At 36.4% G+C, this 12099-nt stretch overlaps 1 protein-coding gene across 5 annotated transcripts in view; it reads left to right on the plus strand.

Moving 5' to 3' along the window:
* KHDRBS2 (KH RNA binding domain containing, signal transduction associated 2) overlaps positions 1-12099 on the plus strand; it is a 342378-nt gene that overhangs the window by 43936 nt on the left and 286343 nt on the right. The window lies entirely within an intron of this gene.

Below are 12099 nucleotides of genomic sequence, written 5' to 3' on the forward strand. Positions count from 1 at the left end.
TCTCATCTCCAGAGAGCCCTTTCATCCTACAAATGTGTCTGTGTTGGCACAATGACGGGAATCATGTACCAGAAACATGGTAGTTCCAGGATGTGTATGCTAGTGCTAATCTGCTTTTATATTTCTTTTTAACTTAGGGCTTTTGCAGCAGGTTTTATGTTTATGCCTTTGGCATACAGTTGCTAGAACTGCTGTCACACAAGTACAAGTCTGCTACGCTTCCGTGATGTATTTTGTTTACTTCATTCTGCACTACTTATGATTTGGTTGTGTCAGCTAAGTGCTTCTACTGACTTTACATGTAGCTTTCTCTGACAATTCTTCTTTAATAAAAGCAGCCTAATTTCTTGTGAAACATTTATTTTAAAATCTTTAGAATTCGTCTTTATGAATTGTTTTCCATATGGTTTGAGGATGAGAACATTAATATAGAAAAATAGAGAAAACCCAAAATACAGTATGCATCATGAAGTTAATATACATCTGCATATTTTCCATTTCCTTTTGGCAGGTGGCCAGACAACTGCTTAGTTATGACAAGTTATATTGTTCCAAGGATTTCGGTTAACTACGTGAATAACTATACCATTTTTCTTGTGCACATTTGAGCCTGTCTTTGTATTGTAACAATATCCTAGCCTTTAATTTGTGTACTGCAGTTTTAATTGGTAAAGATGTTGGCTGTTGCAGCACGTGTCTTCTGGAATATGTGGATTAATGCAGGCTAAGTCACTGGAGTGTTAATGTTAGCAGCATCAATTTCTAGGCAGGAAAGCTAGGAAGCAATGCAGAAAGAATAACGTACTATTTATATGATGTTTGGAAGTCTGAATTCTTGCTTTTTGGTGTGTAATTCAAAGAACATTAGTGACTTGAAAACTAATTCATATTTTTTCCTGCACTGTTCTGAGCTACTGGTGCCTAGATATGTGGACCCAAATATGAAATAACTTTATTCAAAAGCTGAAATTGATTCAGTGGAGAATTCCTTTCATGTCTGTTTGTATAATTTCAGCTGTACAAATATTTTGAAGTAGAACATTACTATCATCTGAATTACTGAGCCAGTCTAGTTCTTTGTCTTAACCTTACTTGACTTTGGTGCATTGGACTTTCTAGGAAATACCACGGTGACATTTAGCATGTAGTGCATGCTTAGACTCCAGTTATATGAAGAATATTATCTGACATAATTGATTGTTTCTGTTTAGTCTTATCCTTATTCCGTGCAGGAATGTCTTCATACATTCATTCTGTTGGTTTACTACACTTTCCTTTATTAAGCATTACTTCTTTGCAGTAACACTAATCAGATTGTGTCCTTCAGGACTAATTCTCTCCTCTGAACTACTGAACTGTACCTGGTTATGATCCATGCAAGCATAACTTACGTCTACATAAGTTATATAAAAATATGATTGGAAATAATTTTTATACAGGTGTATGTGTACATATATGAAGGCTGCTCTGAAAGTATTTATTATGTTGGCCCACAGAGTTGGTGGTACGGCAAAGAGATTGAATCTTCCCACCAATATTCCATTACATTTTGTTGTTATGAGATAAGTGGCAGCAGAAGGACAGTCTGACAGAATGGCATCTGACACGCAAATGGCTGTGAAGCAAAGGTGTGTCATTGAGTTCCTCCACGCGGAAAAAATCGCACCCTTTGGCATGTGTCAGCGTTTGCTGAAGGTTCATGGAGACCAAACTGTGGATGTGAATGCACGGAGGCAGTAGGTGCATTTCAGCAGTGGCAACAGCGACAGTGGGTAACCTCCACTGAGCAGATTTTGATGAGGGCAGCATGCAGGCTTTTGTTGATCTCTGAAAAATGCATAGGTAATGGTGGTGAGTGTGTTGAAAAGTAGAACTTAGTAGCTGAGAATTTGTTCTAATAAGTAGTGCTGTTCTTCTCTTTGTATCTTTTGTAGTTCCCATGGAAATAAATAGGAGGCATTACATTCGGAGTGATGTGCATATTTAAATTTGTATGTAAATATATAAAAGTAGCATTAATATTTAATGTTGAGTTCAAAGTATGCTTAATAAGTGGGAAGGTCTGCTTTTTGCACATTTTCTTTCAGCTCTCATTCAGAAACATTTTTCTCCTTTCTATTTAATATCCGTGCTTGCTCTCCACCTCAGGCGTAGTCTTTGGATTTGTTCCCTTGATTTCTCATGTCCTTCCCAATAACTTGCTGAATTCAAACAGAAGACTGATAAAGTATGACATGAACTTTCTCCTTTCTTCTCTCTTTCGTTGATTCTGCCGTCTCTTTTTTTCTGCTTCTTACTTTCCTGAATGTCTCAACCATCTCTTGACACCTCTCTTTCCAAATTCCCATATTTCTTTGCCCCGTCTTCTAGCTTTATTTTGGATTTCTGCTTTTTGAGAAACATGTTATAGTGAAAAACATGTGTACAGACTGTCTAATGTAATCTGTAGGAAAGTACTAGGACAGTACTTTCCTAGCTGTCAGAATGCTTCATTTTATTCTCTACAATTGAACCTAATATAACTCTAATAGAATTGACACAAAAAACTTTTCATCCAAGAAGGATTCTGAGAACTAGAAAATAATAATGAAAATATTTCTTATCTATCCTTTGAGTCTTAAAAAAAAATAAATCCAACTTTGTTATTTTTCTTTTAAATTTTTCACACTTTCTGTTGCTGTAGATGCCTTAACAGACCCATATTTCATCCTTACAGCATCCTTCTAAGTACTTCTAAAATGGGTATTAATATTCTCAGTCACCCAGATGGGCAGCCATGAAGCTGGATCTGCAAGAACACACATGTTCCTCATGATAATCAGCAATTCTCTCTCTCTGCTGGATGCTTTCTGATTGAAACAAGATCTTTTTTCATTTCTCCATAAAATTGAAATGATGCATCTGTCAGTGCTGCCAGCTGTCACTTGTGGCATCCAGACTATAACAAAGGGAAGGCTATGTGATTTTCATCAGCATTTTGAAAATACGCTGTATCTACTTAGCTCTACTGGAGTAGTTTTTTGTGAAAAGGTTACAATTTATTGCAAAAATGAACATTTCCACAAAAATATTGAATTTCTCATTGGCTACACATTGAGTTGCATTTCTTGTGTTGGGCTGAGCCCAAGCTGAAATGTTTTGCAGCAGAACAGATTGTCTTGCACCACAGTGTTCCCCTGGACATTTTCTTCTTCAAGAATGTGCCCTTGGCATTTTCTGAACTCAGGAGGCTCTTTCGTGTGCTGATCAAGGCAGCTGACAAACTCTTCAGCATGCTTGAATCAATATGTGTTTGCCTGAGTTTTTTTTTTTTTGTTTTGTTTTACTGTACTCTGTGCATTCTTCGGAGCAGGAGCAGATTGACAGCTGTTTCTTTTTGTTAGCTGTGGGGTCATCAGTGACAGCTGTTTAACTAGATGAAAGGTTTATTAGTTTTAAACATAATATGCATCAAAACAAGCATTTTTTCCCAACATTTTCCTTGTGAATTGTATTCCCTTTTTATTAGGTATTTCATTATATGAAAGCTATAGTAGCATGAGTCATTTTGTCTGGGCATGGTTAATTAGGATGTTTGCCATGAAGCAGGACAGTTCTTAAATCTGGCCAGCCTTAAAGAACTTGCTGCTGTTTAACTTGTGTGCTGGGTGAAAGGAAAAAAAAAAGCTCTCAGTAGGACTAATTTGAATAACTGATAATGAACAGTAATAGTGAGATAATTCACCAAGATGACTTACAGAATGGAAGAGACGGAAGGAAGAGAAGGATGTTAACAGACATGCAAGTATAACGAGCATTTGTCATTAGCTTGACAAATCTAAGCATGGCAGTTATTCTTTTATTCACATTCACTATTAAAGGCTTAACCTTGCCAGAGGCTTTTTCTAGAGGGAAGAATTGCTTCAAAAGAAAAGCAGGGCATATTGTTAGATTTATATATGGCTAGCTTCTGGATATCAAAATGAAGCGGTGTTCCAATTGATGAAAAAAGCTGAGAAAGTTATTCTGCTTTTCAGACAGTACCCATTCTGACAGATAGAAAACAACTGCTTATGCTAACCTTCAAGTCAACCAAAACATTTTCAGACTCCTTTCCATCTAGGCAGATGAGAGACGTAAGAGGAATTATATCTGGGATATAAAGAACGCATAGAGCAGAAAAGGATATGATGGAGGGAGAAATAATACTGGTAACAAATATGGAGGAAACAGAAAATCATTAGTTCGTTCTTTTTACTGTATACTTTGGTAGTGATGACAAGAAAAAAGCAATGCCGAAGATAAGACGACTGGGGAAGAGTCACAGAATCACAGAATTGCCAGGGTTGGAAGGGACCTCAAGGATCATGAATCTCCAACCCCCCTGCCACACGCAGGGCCACCAACCATTCCACCTAATGCTAGACCAGACATAACAGACTTTGGGAAAACTGTACCTGCCACATTGCTGAAGCCTGTCATTTCCACGCTCATGCTACAGTGGAAGTTGCACAGTTCTTGGGAGTAAATTAAATTAGCATGGTGTATGGCATGGAATTTTATGCCATCTTTTAGAAATGCTTCATTTGCCTTGGAAAATAATTGGACTTGAAGTTGTCACTGTGGAAAGTCATACTTGGGAGATGAAAATATATTTGGTTTTGTTATGTGTTGCTGATACAACTTTAGCATTTAAAAGTGGTGTTGAGGACCTGAAAAGCATCCACGGATTTTTGGCAGGTTGAAGAATGATCACCAGTCACTGTATAACAGGATGGGTACTTTGAACCTGCTGGAGGTTGAATTGCAACTCCTAGGTCTCATCCATGGGTATCCACTTGTATAAGAGATCAGTATCAACAAAGATTCAAAAATGTTTAGAAAGTAAGCAGTTGTGCAGGTTCCTTAGAAGCAGATTTTACTGCCGGTGTGGACTTCTCAGGTTGCTCACAGTGTGAGTCACATCCTGTCACTGTTCTTGCTTCTTCTGGATTCAGTTTCACCTAACTGTTCTGTTTTAATGAGTTTATCTGTGATGTGTGTATTCTTGGCATCTGAATCTATGCTATCTGGTTAGTACAGCAGCTGACATGTATCTTAACATTTAAAGTTTCTTTAAGTAAAAAGAACAGAACTAAGTTGAGAAAAAAGAAGAGAGGCTTCTCATCACTGAATTTTGGATGTGTGCCAAGTGCACACATTCTACTCATATTATTTGAAAGCATTGTTTTGGGCCCCTTTCTTTCTTTCTGACAAGATAACAGCCTTTCATGTTTAGCAGTTATGAAGTGGGTTGCAGACAGGTTCAAACAGGTTTTTTTTACCTTTTAAAATTGATTCCTATAAATGTAGTTGGAGAGATTGAAGGATTTTTTCAGAAAATGAAGCAAGTCTCCTTGACATTGCATGTTTTAATTTATTGCTTTGGCCTCTACAAAGAAAACAAGTATTCTTAAGGCAAGGTGACAAGCCTATGAAAAACATGCATCTTGTTTACTGCTATGTGAGGTTGTAATACTGCTGTAGGATGAGTTTTAATTTCCCATATCAAATAGCCTGGTGTAATGAAATCACGTTACCTGGTGCTAACGTGTTTGCTTTTCTGTGGAAAAAAAGCTCTCTTCCTTGCTATTTTGTTTTCTGCAGTTGCCATAGAGAATTCTATTTCCAGGCAAGACTTAGATTTCTTCATTTTTGTTGAACGGATTAAATTGAATTAGAAGAATGTCTCAAATCTTGCCTCAGTTCTTAGTGCCCTTTACCATGTTGACAAATGGCAGGCAAGAACACTCAGTGTCACTTAGCTAAAACTAGTGCATAGCTGCTAACCCTATGTCTGCTACAAATAGGACTTGTTTCTGCTTGTAGGTGATAACTGGACTAGTTTTTAAAACCTTACGTTGTGGCTATTTCATTAAACTGAACAGGGCCAATGCATTGGCCCAAATGTTGGCACCTCTTTTCCAATTGTTATTCCCCTGACCATGTCTGCAAATAGGTATTTCATTAGTTAATACTTAGGGAGATGGCTTGAAAAGCAGTATAGGTGAGGAAAATCTAACAAAAGTGGTGTGGTTGTGAGTGTATTCTGTCAAGTTCTGTGGAAATTCCACAGATGAACACAGGAATAGGACCTTATATATATTATTAAATGTTAAAGTTACTAAATTATTCCTCGATTTTTCACAGCATATTAATACACATATGAGTTTATGTAGCTGACCTGGCCATGTATTTTAGCTTTTGTTGATAATTTCTCCTGAAAAAACAGTACTGGATGTTAGATGGTAGAATCATAGAATTGGAAGGGACCTTTAAAGGGCATCTCATCCAACTCCTCTGCAATGGACAGGGACACCTAAAACAAGATCAGGTTGCTCAGACTCTGTCCAGTCTGACCTTGAATGTCTCCTAGGACTGGACATCCACCACCTCTCTGTGCAACCTGTTCCCATGCTTCACTACTCTTATTGTTAAATAATAATAATAATAAAAAAATTAAAAAACAAAATCAAAACAAAACAAACAAACAAACAAAAAACAAAAAAAAACACCTCTTTTCTTTATATGTCTGTTCTAAATCTTCCCTCTTTGAGCCTGAAGCCATTTCCCCTTGTTCTATCACCGCAGACCCTGCTAAAGAGTCTGACACCTTCTTTCTTATTGCCTGCCTGTAGATACCAAAAGGCTGATCTCAGGTCTCTCCAAAGCCTTCTCTCCTCCAAGCTGAACAGCCCCAAGTCTCTCAGCCTGAAATAACCTTTTAATGTACATTTATTGATTCCCTGGAGCAAGGATCTCTTTGTACAGTCTTGAGAGTAAAGGCTCAGAGCAATACAAGATCTCCAATGTTTTTAATGCAAAAATATTATTTATAATTGTTGTTTTCAGTCTGATATAAGGAACTTGGGGAGGAACTTTTCAAAAGAGCGGGTAGCAAGAGAACAAAAGGAAGTGGTCTTAAACTGGAGGCAGGTAGACTCAGACTAGATACTAGGAAGAAATTCTTTACTGTGAGGGTGGTAAGACACTGGAACAGGTTGCCCAGTGAGGATGTGTATACCCCTGCCTGGAGGCATTCAAGGCCAGGCTGGATGGGGCTTTGAGCAACCTGGTCTGTGGAGAGGTGTCCCTGCCTATAGCATGGGGTTGGAAGTAGATGATCTAAAAGGTCCCTTTTAACCAAACCATTCTATGATTCTATTAGGTAAACTAAAATCTACAGCAAGAGAAAGCATGCATCAATTATGAAGTCTAGTAGAAACAGGTTAGTAATCTGCCTTTGTAATAGTGGATAATATGAACTTTCGAAAGAATTACAGAATTCTGGAAACATCTAGCAAACCTCTGAATATCTTAAAAACTAATCTTTGCCACAAAACAAAACAACAACAACAAAAAACAAAAAAACACAGCAGCCTTTATCATATCTGTGGCCTATGTAGGGCCAAGAAGTGCCCGGATGTAGCTTTCTTATAAATGTAACTAGATTGTGATAAAACAATGGATGTTTAAGAGAGTGTATCATTGCAGATAGGTAGGTATATATAATCATATAAATAAGCACTGAATTTTTGGATTTCCTCTTTCATTTTTTTAAACCAGTTATGAGTAAAGTATATATTTAATATTTGATTGTTTGATACTGTATTGTATTCAGAGACATTGTTTTGTATTTTCTGACATAAACATGTTAGGAAACTACAGTATTATTCTAAGACACCCAGAATATCTTCCATCTCTCAGTAATTCATCAGTTATTTGGTTCTTTTGAAGTTTTCTTGTCACTGTTTCAAATACAGTCAAGTTTCTGAGCTCAAGATCTGTGGTCACATTCTAAGTGGAAACTGCTGTTCAAAGATGTGTAGACTGCTTTCACGTACTTTGATAATTATGTGAGCATAGGTTATTAGCTCATTATTGTCACTGCTGACTGGAAAAGCAAGAGTGGTTGGTGAGAAGTCTGAGCCACAAGCAGATCTTTTACCAGTTCTTTACTTCAGTAAGTTGCATTTATTCATAATTTTCAATACAGTGTGCTTTCAGATGTCATTCTTACACTCTACATGCTCTATAGCTGTTCTATCTTACAGTACAGAAAAACCCTGAAATGGCTAAATAAGACCTGGAAAAAAAAAATAAAAAAAGAAGCCTGCTGTTCAATTCTCTATCTTGCTCTGAAAACAGAATAGGAGATGTTTTATTGCTAGTAAGTTCTAGGACTCAGGAAGAAAAAGAAAAGCTTTCCTTCTTTGTGGCAACTGTGAAGAGAGACAATACTTCCAGCTACATAGAGTACCTCCAGAATAACATCGGCTTTCAGATAGGAAGATATAAGTAATAAATATCTCACTGAGGGACTTGCTGGTGACTTTGCCGATCAATTCATCTTTCACCCTATGCTTATCTGCTCTGCACTGTACAATATGTAACACAGCATTGATGTTTTCTCTTTAGATTAATCCAGGAGAGCACTTGAGCATGTCTTAAAGTACGTTGTTGAATGGGCTTTAACACAGTAGAAGCTACAAAAGTCTTTGTTGACAAATAAATGCTTTCCGTTTCTGAAACATCACAGAAATTGGGTTTTCTAAGATGTTAAATTCAAGGACACCTAAGGATGTGTTCAGAAATAATATGCTCTTGATATTTTTTGGTGGTTTTTGCTTTCTTTTGTGCTCTGGTCTGAGTAAATCTTCCTTCTCAGTATTTCCTATTTTTATGAGATTAAAGAAAATTACAATCCAAGAAAAAATACCTCTACAACTTTCAGGATGGTATTTCATCTACCTGATAGCACATTCATTATACTACCTTAGCTGCTCTGAAGGTAAGACGTAAGAAGAGAGAACTGTACTGAGTTCAGTAGTTCTAGCAATACAACAGTGAGCATTCAAACCTTCATCCTAGCCTATGCAAGCTAACTCTACAAAGATATTCTTTGTAAAATTTGATTTCAAATTTACTTAATATACATTTGAATGGTCTTTAAAATTTCACTTAACTGGCTTCCTTTTTTTTTGTCAGTGTTGTAATTGTTTTAGTCCTTTTACTAAGAATATTCTCTAAAAAGCAATAAAGAAATTACTGTCTTTTAGCTGACATTGCTATGACTAATTTCATGAGATACTGTATTTCAGTAGGTCACTACGCTGAACATGCATCCTTGATCTTTTTTTTTATACTGCACACTGCTGCTGATTTTGAGTGATTGTTGTTTGTTACTGTTTTTACTGGTGAGACAAAGACTCCATCGGTTTAACTTTGTATGTAACAGTAAATTTCATCATAAATACTGTTTTTTTTTTTTTTTTTTTTGTGATTACAGTTGATATGTATCTAGAATTACATGGAATAGTGTAGTGAGGAATTAGTTGGCAATCAAGCTAGAACTATTTGGCAGTCAGAATTAACTTTCTCCCTAGAAATCTCTGTGCCTGAGCAGAAAGTGTTCAGGTAGTTATTGGTATCTGGTATTTCTACCTGTAAAATTTTCTAGTTATTTAACCCTATTAATATTCTCTATACAGCTTTTCTAATTTATCCTGATCTATATAGAACAATGGGTAGATAGAATAAATATTTGTATTTCTGTGGATACGGTAATCTAGAGACACCTTTGGCATATCTCTGCAAGTTGCTGAGAGCTCTCAAACTGTTAAGCAGGCAGTAAAAATCAATTGTCTATAGAAAGATGGGTAGGAAATCTTCAGTTCTACTCAGCCTTTTCTCACTTTTACTTTCTCCTCCTTTGGTTTCGTGATAATTATCTTTGGTTTTTAATCAGTTTGGATTGTCTATAGACGTTTAACTTCTCTATCTATATCACTGCATTTTATTAAGAAAGTTCTTAAGGATATAGGATTTATGCTATCTTGCTCATTCTGTCTAACTTTGCAATAACATTTAAATATTTTGGGCAAGTTCAAGCAAATTTGAGAGACAGATATCTAAGTGCTGTTACATTTGTAGGATCTTGCTGAGTCATTCCTACAAGCTGTGTCAGTGAATGAATATGTGTAACTAGAGTGCAGGAATGTTGCCAATAGGTGCATGTAGTTTTGGGTGAATGGAGTGAGCCAATGTGTAATTTTCAGAGGCTCTGGCTGGTTGTGCTGTCTTGATAACCCTTCTGCTTTCTTACTAGCCACAAAACTATTTACTTTTAATTAGCCTGTCTTTCGGGAATGTGGATTTCCTTTTTGTGACAGGAAATCTCTTAAGATTTTCTATTCTCACAGATTAACTTCACTGTAGTTTTTTTCAATTGTATATTAAATAATGTGGTTTTTTTTCTCCCCAAAAATCCAGTAGCTCTGCTTTCAATTACAACTGAAACAGCATAAATAGCCTTCATGAGTCTTCACCTGTATTTTCAGTGATAACTATTTTAAAAATACTTCGGGATGTTGTGCAATTTTAATAATATTAAATAATGCTTAATAGGCATTAAAGGTTCCAACTGTGCGATTTTTAATAAGAGAAGCTCTTTTAAAGATAGAGATGTCGGTGATTTTGGACTTGCTATTTTTTACTGGCATATTCTTTCTCTTTCAGTACAAACATTCTTCCATTCACCTAACTAGAAGCACATGATGAAAATGCATACTTCTCAGAGTGTTATGTACTGTTGCTGTGTGTATTACTGTCTGCAGACAAGCGGCTGGTGATATTCTCGTTCTGGAATCACTCCCATTACTGGAGACAGATCATTTTTTAAAAGGCAAGACCTTGTAGCAATAGGTCATGCTTCTTTACTGAAATAATGCCAGTGCTGCAAATAGAGGAATCCCCATGGGTAAGGTGCAAGGTAGACTTTCAGAAATCCTTTCAGTGGGCGGCAAATGTTGACAGCAGAGAAAGGGATGTGTAGATTTCATTTTTTGGTAGGTTGGACAGGCTGACAAGAAGCACATTATTTTTTGATGAGTTTTGACATGACTCTAAGTGTAGCAAAAGAATGTTTTTACTGTGAGCAGCCTAATTTTAATGGAAAAACTATATTCATTATAAAAGTTTTGCAATAAGTGTCAAGCATGTTGAAGTGAACTATAATCAACGCTTTTTTATTGGCACTCTTAAGATTAAAGCAAGTAGTTTTGAAAAAGTGAGAACTACTCAGTCAGCTATTCTAGTTTATGCCAAATCATTGAGAAAAAGTGGAAGAAAAAAAAAAAGGTTATTTCCTGCAAAAACAGATCAGGGTGGCACCTCTTCCAGATCTGGAGAGAACGGAAGATCAATTTTCATGGGAATAAAAATAATCTCTAAAAGCTGTTAGAAATGCCTTTCGTCTCTGACACTTTCCTAGTTGTGACCTGTTTTGCATAACTGTGATAGTCACGTTCTCTTCCAATTAAGAGAGATAAGATACATGTGTGTTATACACAAGAAAGTGCGACAGTACTGTTAAAGATGAAAGGCAAGAATGAAGTGTGCTGGGGGATTGACAGATACTGTAGGAGGTAATTGAATAGTTATCTGTCACCCTGCTTAATTCAGTTAGCTCAGAGCAAAAGTGGGTGGAAAATATGTGAAGATTCTTTTCAAAGAATGCTGCTTTTTCTGTTTCTGCCTAGGATGAGTGTTCTTGAAAATGTTCTGTTGGGTTCCTTGTTTTTATTCTTGCTGGAGAATGCTGATGCTTCTGGATCTTCATTTGTTATTGCTCTCAAAATCGTATACTAACCATGTATTTTGGTAAACAGAAATTGGTTGAATTCATGAAAATAAACTTGAGGTTCTGAAGTCTAAAGATGTGTTATCTTTTTCCAGTGTGTGTTATATGTGACCATAAATTTCACAGCTGGCTGGCAAATCACAATTTATAAGTGATGAAATCTGCTCTACCTGGAGCAAGCACATGAGCAGTTTGATCCTGGTCTTCATTTTTTCACGATAGAATCCTACACCATCTATCATGGTCCTAGTCATGGAATGACACAAGGAGTATACAGAATAGAGAGCAACTTTAGTTAAATAGAGAAAATTAATATGTTCTGTCTTGATCCAGTGATTATTTTATCACACTGTCTTCTGCGAAAGCTCCTCTTCCCACCAGTCTTACTTGAAGGGAATAACGATCTTTGTAAATCATTGGAATTTACATTAACTACTTGT

The sequence above is a fragment of the Phasianus colchicus genome, chromosome 2 (genome assembly GCF_987193195.1).
Source record: "Phasianus colchicus chromosome 2, bPhaCol1.hap1.1, whole genome shotgun sequence".
NCBI classification, from domain to species: domain Eukaryota; kingdom Metazoa; phylum Chordata; class Aves; order Galliformes; family Phasianidae; genus Phasianus; species Phasianus colchicus.